Source organism: Danio rerio, chromosome 15, assembly GCF_049306965.1.
Source record: "Danio rerio strain Tuebingen ecotype United States chromosome 15, GRCz12tu, whole genome shotgun sequence".
Taxonomy (NCBI): Eukaryota; Metazoa; Chordata; class Actinopteri; order Cypriniformes; family Danionidae; genus Danio; species Danio rerio.
The window spans coordinates 21,021,972-21,038,304 of NC_133190.1; positions in this window are offsets into that span (position 1 = coordinate 21,021,972).

A 16,333-nucleotide genomic window follows, 5' to 3' on the forward strand; every position below is an offset into this window, starting at 1 on the left:
ATTTTTAAATTATGCACTTTATTTGCTAGTACTATTTGTTTATAACATATAATGCATTATATTTCAGTAAATAACTTATTTTGCAAAAGTTAAATAACTTAATTTGATTGTAAGCACAATCTATATAAATTTTCTTGTAGTAATTGTAAAACTTTAGTGAGAAGTTTTTTTTTTAAATGAAGAATATTTTAATAATCTGTTTAATGAAGCAGCTATACAAATAAACTAAAATATTTTCATTTACACTATAAATAACCTGTAATGAAAATGTTCTGTTGATATTATAGGGTTCTCATTAATATAAACCATTAATACCAACTAGGAAACCATTCACACATAAATAAACACAAAATATTTTGCTGCCTTTTAGTTGAATAAAATGAACCTTTTCAGTTATCTCAACTTACAGCAGTCAAACGGAGTAAAAAATCATTGTATTAAACTTTGTAGAATTAAAAAATCAAACCTGATTTACATAATCATAGGTTAAAATAACAAAAACATTTGTTGTCATGATTTTTTGTCATATTTATATATTTATAAAAACTATATAAATAGTTTTATAGGCAACTTATGCATAATATATTCCATATCAAATGCAAAAGTAAAAAAAAAGTTGATTCAGGTAAAGCAGTGATTAATTAAAAATTAATTATTCATGAGCAGCTAAATGGTCTTGTAATTTAAAAATGTAGTTTGGAAACTCTCCTATTTGTGTTTTCACAGAGAAGCTGGCAAGAATTGTACAGATGGCACTAACAGCTAAGGGAAATGCGTTTCTGCCAAAGTTTTGTTTGATGACTCCTCAAGTAAAAGAAAAGAAGCTCACATTTCTCGCCTGGGCAAGAAAATGAGTGTTGACAATAGCATTCATCACTGTCACGCTTAATATGCCCGTTCCTGCGCTAATAATTTACTTTCTGTGTGTGACAATTAGCTCAACACTTGTAGACAATCTTCTTCCCTTGTGAGTTTTTTTTTTCCTTTCTCTTCTTTTTATACATGATTAATCGTACAAATGGTAAGGAGAGGATTGATGAAGGCTCACAATGATGAACTGTTTGTATGTGCTGACATCTGCTGGTTACAATATATACTGCAAGCAAAAACCTGTAATTTGGGGACTTTTCCAGTGGAGGGCAGGCTTGTATCGTATTCAAAATGCAGACTGAGACTGGGGGAAAAAAAATCAGTATTATGTATAATGTTATATTGAGTGATCCAAAGATCTGATTGGCTCATTTACAAGAACACAGAAAAAAAAACTGAACAATGAAAACTATATTGATTGTAAAAAAAAAAAATAATAAATAAAATAAGATAAACAATGTCTCTTTTAGCATAAAAATCTTGTCTGAAAGAACTGTAAAGCGCTTCCCTTTAGGTTAAGCAAAGAAATATTAATTAAATGTACTTTTTAATTACAAATTTATGGTAATTTTAACCTGATAAAAAACAAGCCTGAAAACAATACAGGTCTTACTTGCTTGTTTTAAAAGGATTTTGTACACAATTATAAGCTGTATGGAAAACCAACTGTTAAAAATGGCTTGTAAAGAGGAAATGTAAATTTAATTACAAGAAATATGCAAATTATAAGAGCAAGCTATTAATACAATCATCTAACAATAATAATAATAATAATAATAATAATAATAATTATTATTATTATTATTATTATTATTATTATTATTATTATTTATGTTTTCTTTACTTTAATGTTTAAGAAATATTATGTTTTTGACACCCTTATAGAATAAAAAATAAAAATAAATAATAACAAGCACTAAGTGAGCAAAACTAAACACATCCACAACCCAACAGAACCACGCCCATATTTATATCTCCAATATCATTGTTAGATCCACCCCTACTGCTGATTGGCTACAAGTGTGATTTGGGGTCAAAAGTGTTTCCTTTTTACAATAATGTACCTTTAACATTTTACTCAACTCCATACCTAATAAATAAACGCAGAAAAAAACTGAACATGTTTAAATGGTCTCTTAACATATGCTAATACGAGTATATAAGAGTAGCTATGAAATTAAATAATCAATCATTTGAAGGAATTAGGATAAATGTGTTCGTGCTTCATCACTGGTGCTTTATCATAAATATAGGCTATAGTGCATTTTATTAGTTTCTCTGCCATTTGTTTAGCTTTCATTAACTCCTTCCTACAGTATCAGGGACTTACATGACAGAAAATAATTCAATTCCAGTGGTGCATAACCCCCCTTTGCACCACACATCAAACATACATTAGCATTTCAGACATGTGCGCAATTTAGGATAATCATAATTGGAGCTACTTTTAATTGTAAACAGTTTCCAGATTCTTTGGATTTCTTGTATGTTCCGAGCACAAATATCTTGGAGTCATTTTCATTTTCAAGCTAATAAATTCCCCTGTTTGTAGAGATAAACGCCTAATGTAATGATGTTTTCCAGAGAAGAATCGCCCCACTGTGACAAATGAGAGAGAGTTGAATTACTGCCATTGGATGTAGCAGCAATACAACTGTCTAATAAAAAATGAACCAAAACAACAGAATCCATTACATGCCTCTAAATGCCTTGATTCAAAAAAGCAAATTGGAATAAACAATTTTAGTTTGATTATGGTTACTTGATTTTTTTCCCCCTATAATGCAAATGAAAGTGAAGTGTGGGTTGGTTGACAATAGAAAGTCACAAAAAGGGCTTTCAATTCTCAGTTTGAATTTAAATGACGTTAACAGATTCGGTTTTCCATGATAAAAGGTTTAACATGCACGAATGCATGTTAACAAAAAACCTTGCTTTTTGTGATGGTAGTTTTATAATAATACAGAATGATACAAAAATGTGATATTCTTTAAGGTTATGATGTTCCAGCCTGATCTCATGAGGACACGTATCTATTTTAACTACATTTTGTTAGTTTATTGCTAATTAACATACACTCAAACTACAGATGTGGCCACTCAGAATGCACGTACCTTAATGTATCATGTTGCAAATTTTCATGCGCAGTTTTGTGCTGTTCTACAGCAGCAAAGGCCACCTTTTCATTAAAAAAATACAATTAATTTGTGCCTTACGCAATATCCACCAAGGAACTACCGTTTTTCCATTGTCAGCGCAGTGTGAGCAAACGCCACCCCAATCAAACAACCCATTTCCGAAAACCATCATTAGCCAACTAAGGTTGCAAGTTTCATCATTATAAACATATAGTTCATTGAATTAATGTTTCCCAAATCCATGGTTCCAACAAACATTCACAAAGTGCATGGCAAACTTGTACGTTTGCAACTATTTCTTGAGAGTTGTAGTTAAGAAGCATAGTTCCTGGTTGTGTTCTATTCCCAGTTATCCCCCTATACCCTATTCCTTTTGAATGTTCCAATGTTTAAACTTGGAATGCTTTACAGGGTCACGAAACAACAAAACACATTTTTTTGAGATGTTAACAGTCATATATATCATATATCCCACGTTGCTGAAAACACTATTAGGACACATATATTTCACAAAAAGTGAAAATTGGTTGCTTTTGCATTGTTTAGAGCAAATTTGTTCTTCTGGTTTAAAAATACATTTTGAAGCTATGTCATGACCATGAGATCATTTTGTAAATTCCTGCGTAGAGATGGGCTCTCTGTATTGGCCGGTACACAGTATTTTCAGTCATTGAGTTTTTAAGAACATCTGTTCATTGATTCATGAGAAAGAATTGGTTCGAACCAATCAGCGCGCTCCATTGTGAATGAGATGCAACTTCATTAATATGCATGATATAGCTCCGAAGACAAGTATTCAAAGTCTTTCAGTATTTCAAACAAGTATTAGAAGAATTGTTCGGAGACATGGGTCATTGGTGTTGCGTTTATAAATGTGCCATAACAAGGGTTTTGTTTCTATTTCCTCACGATGAGAGCACAGCTCACGTGTGGACCCATATGTGTGGATTACAGTGGTCTGCAAACACGCGACAAAAATTTGTTTGTAAAGAACATTTTTTACCCGAGAGCTTTTCGCATCTGGAAATGGTGAAATCCAGAATTGCCACTTGTCTTCTTTTAAAAAAAAGATGCTGTTTCAGTGTTGATTGTCCTGTCTCTAAAGATTTCATTTTCATCATGGCCCTTTAAAAAAATGTAAGCACTAAAGTCATCTCTCTTATGTGTAATTTGTGCTCCCTTCGTAGTGCACTAAAATAATAGTATTATTAAAAATAGTTTACATAACATTTCATTCACTCGCACATTGTCAGTAGCCACATCTGTGGTTAAATCATATGAAAATGTAATATTTTTAAAAGGAGACGTGACACCAAACCCCACCCCTAAACCTAACCATCATTGGGGGATGAGAAAAACATACTAAACTTTATAAATAAAATTGTAAAATTTCATACAAATTAGCCACAAAATCAAAAAGTTGTGAATTGTCATGATATAGCATTGGATGTTCCTATGCAACTTCAAGTAAATATATATATATTTTTTGATAACACATAAACATATGTTGCCCTGGATTTTTTGGTCCTGTGAAGTGCTTTGAAAAGTGCGTTTTTGATAGATGTGTGACGTAAATTCAACGGATACCCAAAGGCATGGCGTGACAGAGCAGCACCTCCTAGAAGGACTAGAACCAGTGACATTCTTGCTGTGAGGCAAGAATGTGTGCCCCACCTGGCCTGGCCTGCGTGAGGCCCACCTGGGCTGGCCGTTGTTGGCCCCACCTGGGCTGGCTTGCATGGGGCTTACATGGGTTTACTTTACATTTAAGTACAGCAGTTTTCTTTTAACTTTTGAAATCACATTTTAACTTAAACGTTGACGTTTTATGTATTTATTTGATTATATTTGTAAGTTTGTTATTGTTCAAGCTATTTATTATGTTTAAAGTGGCTGACAATAATAAATATACATAATAATAAGAATTAATCTGCCACGTTTGTGAACTGTGCAGAGCTGTAGCCGCTTATTTAGGCCTACTATGTATTTCAATACCAGTTATTATGGTGGTTCTTGGAGATACAATTTTTTCTGAGGTGGTACTTGGTGGAAAAAGTTTGAGAACCACTGATGTAACACATTACTTACCGTAAGTACTTAGTTGAGGGGAATAACTCAAATTTGTAATGCATTACTTTTAAAAGTAACTTTCCCCAACACTGATCACAGATCTGCCTGTAAAAGAGGTTGTGATCATGTGTTCAATCACATCCAATGAAAAGCAAATAATGTCAAATACTACAGAGCATTTGATTGGTCAGAAGATTCGATAAGAAACTGATGAATGAAATGATGTCTATAAAATTGTTGATCCATTTGGACAGAAGTGACAGGCTCTGGGTGTTTATATCTTTTAAATGCAAATTCTGTCACTATTTTGCAGCACAGTATAGATATCCTTAGGTCTAACATACTGATGCTAACATCTAAAAAACTTTATTTTGATTTCACCGGAACTTTAAAAAGATGATATAACATCACATTACATTCGCTACTGTGGTCACATCTAAGCATGTGATGATTCATTCATGAGCCATGTCAAGCTTCTTCCAAGTCCAATAATGTCAGTGTTCAAAGAGAATAAGCCATACTTTGAAGATTTTTTTTTTTGCCGTTCTTTGTTATTGATTGTATGGTATGCTATATGAAAGCACCAGAGAGGTAGATGGAACATTCACCTTTCATTTCCGGTACCTTAGTCTCCATTCTCATTCCCACACGAAAGAGCAATTCCCCATTTTTGCCCGATAGATGTTGCTTTGAGCAAAATCAAAATAACAAACGCCAAAAAGAAAAGAAAAGAAAAAACTATAATAGAAACCACACCATTCTCACATTTGTACACAAAGCTGTAATAGACCTTTTGCTTGAACCTGATAGTGTTCAATTTCAGACAGAGTAAACAATAAAGCTTGGACGAAGCTGGCATACTGTACCTTCATTTCCCGAGCTCGCCTTGCTCTCTGCCTACCGTGTGGAGAGCTCCACCTTATTATTATTATTTTATTTCCAATTATCCCTGAATATGAATCTTTTATTTGCTGTGTCCTTCTGTTTGTATCCTGCATAACACCAAGCTATTTGACTCATTTCTTCCAGAACATCACTGAGAGGAGAAATACTCACAAACACATCCACACTGATTTTTATAAAACATATTTCTCTTGACCCGGCAGGACCGCTGTGTTGTAGATATACACCTTTTTTTCTCACTCACTATGTTTCTCCTATTTTGTTATCAAAACAGCTGCATAACTAGTCATTTTCCTTTTTAAAGATACAACCATTGGGTTAAAAGGAAAACGTATTTCATGCTTTCCCTCTTCTCGGGTCATGATACCACCTTGACATTTTGAATGTAAAAAATCACACACAGTGTATTCATATGATTCAATACAAGCTAGTATGCACTAATTTTCTTGTGAGTGACCTTGAGTTTTGAAAAGGTAATATAAATGAAACATTATATTTGTAACATGGGCAAACTCAGAGATGAGGGACAGCAGGATTCAAATACAGAAGGTTTACAAACCACCAGTGGTGTAAAGTAACATATTACAAATACTCAATCTACTGTAATTGAGTTTTCTCATAAATTTACTAAGTAGTTTTAAAATATGTACTTTTACTTTGCCTTAAGTAAATTTTTAGTGCTGTATTAATTCTTTTACTTCTCTACTTTCTTTAAATCAGAACCCAACATAATGTCCAACGTCCAACCTAAAATCAACCGAATATTAATGTCTAATGATGTTACAGCTTGACATTGTGTGCCACTTGAGGCCACTTGGCTACAGGGGCCACTTGTACTTTTAGGGGGCACACTTTAACATACATCACAAACAGGACCAGAGCAAGCTGAACTGCTGCTCTAGGCAAAGGACGGTCAGGCCGCCCTCAAGCCTAAGTCGCGGACGCCACCCTCTCTATTCTGCCGCACTAGACGCGGATAAAACCGAGGGCGCGGGTGGTAAGGGTAGTGTTGCGGACGCAACCTTAGACGCAGATATAACTGAGGGCGCTAGAGGTGAGGGTAGTGTCGGGAACGCCGCCCTATCTATTCTGCGGCTGCCTCTATGGACGCGCCGTTTGTGCCTGAACACAAACTACTTAAACAATTATTCATAGTAAATTTTTTTTGCATGCATCACTCTGCTGTCTTTATTAACAAGATAATTAAATAACGTAAACTCAAAATAATCTATGCTAATTTATTTGACAAGAAACTTTGTGTTGTAGTGAATAACACATTTTTATCATTCAAGTGCATCAAGGCACATTTCTGCACCTGAAAACTAACAGATACAGTTTAAGTCAATTTATTTTGCCCTCCTTAATTTTAAATAATGTTTCCCAAGTGATCTTTAACAAACCAAGAAGATTTTCACAGTATTACCTATAAAACAAAAATAATTATTCTGGAGTCATAATAAGTCTGATTTCTTATAGTTTATTTCTTGCATAAAATCAGTTTTGATTTTTAAAAAAAACTTTTTTAAGTTCAGTATTATTAGCCTCCTTAAGAAATATTTACTGGTTATTGATTGTCTTGATTGTCTACATAGCAAACCCTTTATACAATAACTTGACTAATTATTCCAACTTTCCTAGTTAACAGTTAAGTCTTTAAATTACACTTTAATCTGAATCAAAGACTATGGAATACTTAAAGCGACTTTGTCTGAATACAACTATCTTGCAAAAGAACTACCCCCCATAGCAAAAATTATTTGGCACAGATCTGGCCCACACCATCAGCATTTGCTTGGTGAATTACAGTACATGGCTGGACCAAGTCTGGCTTCCATACAAGCGGCAAACATGGACCATATCTGGACCAAGTCTCAGCCAAGGTAATATCCCATAACTGGGCCAGTTATGTTGGTGTGTCATGACTGCAATGTGTTTTTTTTTTATAAACCCATGAAGCATTTTTCTTGATGGCTTTGCTTTTTCTTGAAGTGACCTGATTGATAGAATTTTTTCTTTGCTCAAAAATGATTTAAATTTATTTTAAAAGTATGTCAAAATAGGCCAAACTTACATGGGCCACATATACATTTAAATATCTGGGCCAAATACTACATTTGATATCTGGCCCATGTCATGAGTTCTGCGTGTAAGACGGTCCCACCTCAGCCAAACCTGGGTCATGTTAGGCCCACATGCTGCATGCCAGTGCTGGACGAATGCCTACTGTGCCAGCTTTATGCCAAATCTGGGCCAGAATTCTTTGCTACCTGGGTAGTAAAATATTACGCACCGACTGTCCCCATGGGAAAGATAAAAAAGTAGTTATTAGAAATTAGTTAGTTAAACTATTATGTTTAAAAATGTGTTGTAAAAAACATGTTTAAAGACTGGTGCTTTATGTCATGACTGAAATCAAAAACAAATAAAGGCAAAATTAAACGAGCTGAATATGACTTTTACATGAGCGTGACTAAAAACTAAATTTGATTAATGTGTTACATCTGTTCTCCAGCACTTGTCGACTGTTTGTAAACTCAAGACTGCATTTCCTAACGTAAAACTATGTACACTCAATTTCTTATTAATAATACCCATGCATAGCCGAGGACTTCCTATATTAAAAGTTTTAAAATCGTTTAAAACTTTAAAAAAGTTTAAAACTTCTGAGGAATGTGGGGAACTTTTGCGCACAGCACCGTCACTGACAGAGAGAATGCCTCACCATGGTCATATCTCCGCAGTCTGCCACCGATGGCTGATCTCACTTCTCAGTGGCGTTTTGACACAAAAATAAACGTTCAAAATTTAGGGGGGCAGCCAAGCTTGTTGACATGGGGCACCAGTCCCCCCTGCCCCCCTCTTGAACCACCACTGGTTATGACGTCTATCAGATGTTGGATTTTGGTTCCCATACCTGATGAATAAATGTCAATATGTGATGTAAATATGACTTTGGGTTAAAATGTTGGTTCGAAGTTGGATTTTGGTCATTTTCCTACACAACCTAAAATCAACCAAATATCAATGTCATTGTTGTAAATCTAACCTAATATTAACATCTTATGACAGGGGTCACCAATCTCGGTCCTGAAGGGCCAGTGTCCCTGCAGGGTTTAGTTCCAACACACTTGCCTGGATGTTTCAAGTATACCTAGTATGACCTTGATTAGCTTGTTCAGGTGTGTTTAAGTAGGGTTGGAGCTAAAATCCTCAGGACACCGGCCCTCCAGGAACAAGTTTGGTGACCACTGTCGTATGACATTGTGTGCCTTCTGAAAAGAACTAAATGCACTATAGAATGTTACGTTCACACACATCCACAAATTACATATAAACACATCAGCTTTTTACAGCGTAATACTCACTATTCACTACTCACTACTTGAGTACTTTTAAAAGGTCTTCTTACTCATACTTTGAGTAATATACCTGGAATACCAATGCAATCTCACATCATGCGGCCCTTAACAAAAACAGATGTTAAACAAAATAGGGAAAACAGAAATTTTAGTTGTGGATTCTAGAGTGATGGAGGGTCAAGCCCATGAGGTGGAAGTACGCCTTAAGAATGAGCCACAAAAGAAGAACAGAAAGTTTCATTGGTGTATTGGGCTAAGGTTTATTGGGCCAAGGTGGAGAAGGAAACTATTAAGATACAGCAATGAGAGTTCTGACAGAGAGTTCTGACAGAGCAGATGCAGCCAGAGATCAGAAATTACTGTGCAAAAAAAAATAAAAAAATCATGGATGATCTTGGCAGTCGTGAACCTGCATGCCTGGACAGACACCATGGCTGTGACTTGGTGAGTAGACTGTTTATGAATGACATCTTGGTTTTAATGTAATATGAATGAGCAAAGAAATGATGAAATGAAGAATCTCTGGATTAAAAGGATGAAACTCTAGCATTACAACTTTGAGGGTAGGAGGCTCTGTTGACATTCATGTCAGGACAATGGAATGGCGCCTATAAAATGAGGAAACTTGGAGTGGAAACCATGTCAGAATGAAACTCTGGCATTGCAACCCTAATTGGAAAAGCAATCCCTAATTGGTGTGGCAACCATGGCATGAGAGAACTCTGTCATAGGGTATATGATGGGATTAAATTTTGGACTAGCAACCATAAAGAGAGGAGACTCTGGCCTGCCAGTTAAAATGACCGAGGAAAATAAATACAGTTTTATCAGAAAGACTTAGAGAGCAGGTTTACATGGTACATATTTCATAATGGACCGATTGGATCTATACGATTAATAAATGATAGTGAACTACAATAATTCATGTCCAGTTGAATGGAAAGGCTTTGGTGTAAGTCCAGATCCTGTGTATGATGTTTCTACGGTTGCTGGAGCCTACCTCCAATGAATAGACAAGGACCAATCTAGTGGTCGTGGGGATGTTAGGGAGGAACACAAGCATCATCAACTCATTCACTCACTTTCGTTCAGCTTTCTCCCTGCCCCAACAGGGGTTGCCACAGTGGAATGAACCAGCATATGTTCTACACAGTGACTACGTTTACATGGACATCAGTAATCAAATTATTTGCCTTATTCTAATTAAGACAGTAATAAGATTAAGGTGTTTACATGAGTTACTTTTTGAATGTTTCTTTCATGATCGCGTTTTACATGCTTTAGCACATACTTAGTTTAACGTCATTGCGTCACCAAGCTATCCGCATTTCCTCCCAAGTTTCATGTAATTTCGGATGTTTCATTATTAATTAACTTTAACTGCGGTTGGCACTTTCACTTTCTTTCGGGCATGCCCCCATGTGAAAAACGAGATATGAACTGCTGGAAGAGTTGTTTTAATGGAAGTTCATACCGCATGCTGAATGGAAGAAAAAAAAAAAACTCCACATTTCACAAGACAGGTGTCTGTGGTCTGCACTGACTCGGTAGATGCAAAGAGTGTCAAACAGCCGTGTGTGTGTGTGGACTATCCTGTCACAAAACGTGGCGAAAACATGACGGTAATAATTCGATTAAGGTGTTTACATGTCTGTAATGCACTTTAATAATGCGACTAAAATCGGCATACTCCACACGTCTTAATTCGATTTCTCTTTAGTTCGATTATGACCTTAATCTGATAAAATGAATCAAAAATCGTTGTTTACATGATCGACTCTTAATCAGAGTATTGTCTTAATTGCATTAAAATCAAATGATTGGTGTCCATATTAAAAGTAGTCAGTGGTTGCCCTTCCAGTTGTAACTGGAAAACATACACACACGCTCCTATTCAAACACACTATGGCCAATTTAGTTTAACAAATTCATCAATAACATGTGTTTGCCACATGGAGCAAACATGCAAATTCCACACCTTCTTGACCAGCTGAAACCAGTGACCTTCTTGTTATGAGGCCACAATGCTAACCACCCATAAATATATATGGGAGCGCCCATATATAGCACTAAAAGTGCAGAGCGAAGCGGAGCAGGGCTAGTGGCACAATTGTTTAAAAAGCCTTGAGTTCCTAAGAGGATATCCAGATGGAATCTTTTGTTTTGTGTTTATCTTTTTGCTTCTTGCCTTGAAAGAGTGTGAGATTGAGCTACTACTATGGTATGGTCATATGCAATTCTAGCATAAACCCAAAACATTGGCAAAGAAATCAACACAGTGGCATATAGAAACCCCAATGTCTATTAGCATTGCAGATGTATTATTGCCAGAGCAGCACAGACAGAATGCAGAATAATAAATGCTCACCATGCCATTGGCTATGTGCAAGGTATACTTCCTGGGGTGCATTGATCAGAAGAATAATTCAGGCTTTACACTAAAGCTGTCATATATACAATTCCATGTCAACAAAGTATTGCAGAGTCTAATTAGAGTCGAGCATTGGCATTATCTACTTGACAGATGCAAAAACCTTGCTGCAGTATCCACAAGGTCTGACATAAGGAACAATGGACTTGTTTGATGTTGACTTTGCTGTTGCAGTTATTGTTAAGGTTTCCACATCCATGTCTCACACAGTAAATGCATACCTGCTCAAATGTAATGCCAAATCAATGTAGTCAACAGTCTAATTAGGGTCCAACAGTAGCATGGTTGAGCCAAGTGGTTAAGCCTAAGGCCTTCCCATTACCCCTACAACTCATTGTGCATGTTCACGTGAAGGGGTAGGGGTAGGTGTAAGGCTTATGGGAAGGGCTAGATACAGTATCCCTTGAAACTAAGATTTGTTAGGACCACACTTGAAACCAAGGAGTACAAAGATTTTCTAGAATACACCATCTATGGGCTGCACACGTTAGGAGATGCACAAATTAGTATTTATTGTCATTATTACCATCATCCTTTTAAATAAAAAACATTCAATTTTGCTATATATAAACCCTAATAACAACTTGTGTATAGTAGTCCCATAACATACTTTCACACCTGACACTCAAATACCCTATTAGAAAAGTCTATTGGCTGGGAATGACCATTTTACAGTGTCTGCTACAATGTTTATGTTGTTTTTGTGTGTTTAAATAGATGAATTTGTCCACAGTGTAAATGCACAATACAGTTACTAAAATATTGCCACATTATATCATTATGATAGCATGATATTGTTGTTTTCAGTGATTTTCTAAAGATAAATACCAAAAAAGAAAGCAACTTTAAGAACTATAGCAGTTGCGATTGTAGATGTCATATGAAGTAAGTTATCGAGATGACATAATGATGAACCATGCAGGTGTTGCAGTTGTGTCCCATTTTTTATGCTGTGTTCATACCAGACTCGGTACAAGCGGATAAATCACGCTATTTGCACGTAATTAGATGCGTGAACATTTTGAGTTTACTCACTTCATTTGCACGTCAAATTAACTTCACAATAGACATGGATTCATGTCATGGGCAGGGCTTCTGTCTGCCCGGTTACTCTAGCTTCGATGCTAAATGGTTAACATGGATTTTATTGATAGAATAGCTGTGTTTGTGTGCTTTATGAAGTCTGAAAAACAGCGTTGATTTGTTTGGAGCCGTGTCTGAGTCCACTAGATCTTTTTAGAAGTGCACCCAGCTCTATGAGTTCATCAACTCCTCCAAAAACTATACCTGGATGATGGAGGCTTTCAGACTGAGCCAAGACCACTTTGATGAACTGTTGTCAGGTGTCAATAGGACGATTTCCCCCAGGACACCAACAGCAGCAGCTATGTCAAAATCATGCCCCTACAAGACAAAGCTCATGATTGGTTAACGCAGCACAAATGTCCACTGAAGTTCTGATTTTCCAACTCGAGTGATTTGCCACAGGATGCCTATTCACGTCTTCGCATTAAGTTAACATGTAAACCACATGAGCTTGATGCTTCATCCGCGTCTGGGGTAAACGCAGCATTAGGGGTAAGATTTGAAGCCCTTCCCTTTCACACTCTGTTTCAAGGACCAAGGGGTAAGGGTGCAAAAATAGAATTGGGATTGGGCCAGAGAAAAGGAAAAGCAGATTCCAAAATAGTGATGTAAGCTTTCCAAAAAGAAAGCTGTCTAGAAAGCTTTAAAACATTTGCAATAACTTGTTTCAGATCAGTGCTTTGGAAAGATAATCAAACTTTCAAAGTCACATGATTTCAGCCAGTGTTCATTTTGTCAACGAAAAATGTTCTGTAGCTTGACAACAATCGAAACTTGCAGGGTCCTCTGTACTGAGTGGGGTCTGGATGCAGACCTGGTGCAGTGCAATCTGAGCTGCATCCAATGCTTTTTAATGCACTCACCTAACCCCTTCCCTAACCCTACCCGTCACCAGTGTTGGGGAGTAACTAGTTACATGTAACAGTGTTACGTAATTTAATTACAAAATAAAAGTAACAGTAATTAGTTACAGTTACTGATAAAAAATGTGTAACTAAATTACAGTTACTTGTGAAAATGTTAAAGATTACAAATGGGATTACATCCAAATATGTTGAATAATATTAATCTGATGCTTTGACTGTTTTTGATATGCATGATGCCTTCTGCTAAGGCCATTTATTAAAGAGCTGCTATTCTGATGCTTTTGATTTGTTTTCCAGTTTGAGGATTCTTTGTTTTTGCTGTTATATATTGTAATTTGCTTCTGTTTGGTTCACCATATTATTTACAGTAAATAATTCAACTGAACAACTCTGCCTTACATGTTTTATTAACAGTTTTATTGATCACTAAGATGTGATTGACTTTGATTAAGGTTGCTTCCATTTAAAAATTTAAATAGCAAAAAAGCATAGATGTAATTGTATTACAAATGCCACAAAAATCATCCTGCACAACTAACAAATGTTTTGATTTTGTAACAACAGTTGTTTGTTTTAAGGTCTGGTTTTGTGGTGGCTGTGCTTTAAAATAAAATAATATAATCTTAATTCAAGTGATGAGAGATGCTGAGGTTCTAACAGTAAAGAGAGCTACTGTAAGGTCACACCCGCTCAGTGTAAATGCTTGAAAAGGATTTAGCTGAAAATATCCATTAGAAACCTAAAAGTAATCAAAAAGTAATCAGATGTAATCAGTTACTTTACTTTAAGTAATCGAAAAGGTACACTACTTATTACATTTTAAATAGGGTATTTTGTAATCTATAATCTATTACATTTCCAAAGTAACCTCTCCAACACTGCCCGTCACAGTGACGTCACTCACTCCATTGAGTGCACTGTGTCTGACATTGCATCTCGGAGTGATGCAATCACAGCTGGCATCAAAAAGGCTGCATCCAGATTCTATTGTCTGCCTTAGTAACTTGACTGTAAAATGTGCGCATTCTGACCCACTCTTCTAATGTATGAATAGCACATTATTGTTGTCAAAAATGTAGTCAAAAGGATTAATAACTAACAAGAGAAACTGGCAAAATGAACACAGATTTCAATAAACAAGGTTTTATGTCACAACTGTTTTGAAAATTTTTGGTCTTAACAGTCCAACATTGTCTTAAAGAGACCATAAAATGAGTTGTAGACAATAAGCAGTTTGTCCTTGAGCAATTTAGACTAAAAATGACTAAAGACCTGCATTGAAGTTGCTAGTTGTCCTCTTAAATACCCCCATGGTCTTCTAATTTAAGGCTTGTCAGTAAGGAATACTGTATTTGATTCAGCTCTAGTCAGCTGGAGGTGTCTGCCAGGAATTCATTTGTATTCACAACCCTTTTACCATGCACGTCTCTTTTTGTCATGAGCTTCTTATCAATTTTCAATTCTCTGCTTGACTTCTTTGCACACACAAACATTTCATTACTGTGATAGCTCACTCGGGGATCAATCTGGCAATTCAAGTGACCCTGCTCTACCAAACGGCTCATGTAACCCTTTTAAGTGTGTTCCGTCAGTGCCCGACGAATGCCTGTTGGAGTCGTCATACCTGTTGAATACAAAGAGCAATCAAAGATGGGGGCATAGGGACAATGCACATAATTGGAGGGTATCAGATTCAATTTGCTGCAGATCATTTAAATGGCAATTAGGTGATTTTTCAGCGAGAGAAGTGCGCTTGCTAAGAGCAAGGGAGAAGTGTTAGAGCAATCAGACCAAGGGCTCACACAGAGTCCTTTAGTTTTGTGTCACTGAAGTTGGCATCATTTGCATGTCAATGTGATGCGATGAAAACGTAGAGAATTAAGCCAATCACAAAGCAGCTTGTTAACAGAGTGATTACAGAATGGTGAAAGCGTCAAAGCAGAATCCTTTGGTAATAGGATGCCAACTTTAGTTCACTTTGTTGTAATAATAATATACACATGTTAAGGTCGCAGAAATGCATGACCTTTAAGCTTCTCTGTTCCATGAAAATCTAAGCGCTGGAAGATTTGTGCTCGCCGATACAAGGACAAGCGGAGAAATATGCATGACTTGCACCTCCCTGGCGTAGCACTTCAATAACACTGAATATTGATGTGATTGTTGATTTGTTCTGTGGGCACTGAAAATGCCCTCTCTGATGGTTTTCAGAACAAGAGCACAGAGCACAGCCAGAAATACAGGACAAAAACGAATTTAGGTGCATATGATGGCAGACTTCTGCCGTAGAGGGATGTTTTATTCAAAATGCCCTGCGCATGCTAAATTAGACATCTTAGAGCTTCTTATTTTGTTGTTTTATGTAAATATTCTGCCTGAGCATTGTTGCACAGTCCATTTCGTGTTACACTTTTAGCGTGCACTCTAACTATGAAGAAAAGATTTCGTATCAGTGGCATCATATTCAGAAGCCCTAAAAATTCCATTTGGAACAATTTTAAATAGATTCTAAACTTTCAGGGTTTCAGTCACATGTGAAACATTCTTCATTGTGACATACTTTGCTGTTAATATTACACAATATTGGTTTCCAGTATATTTTTATATCAG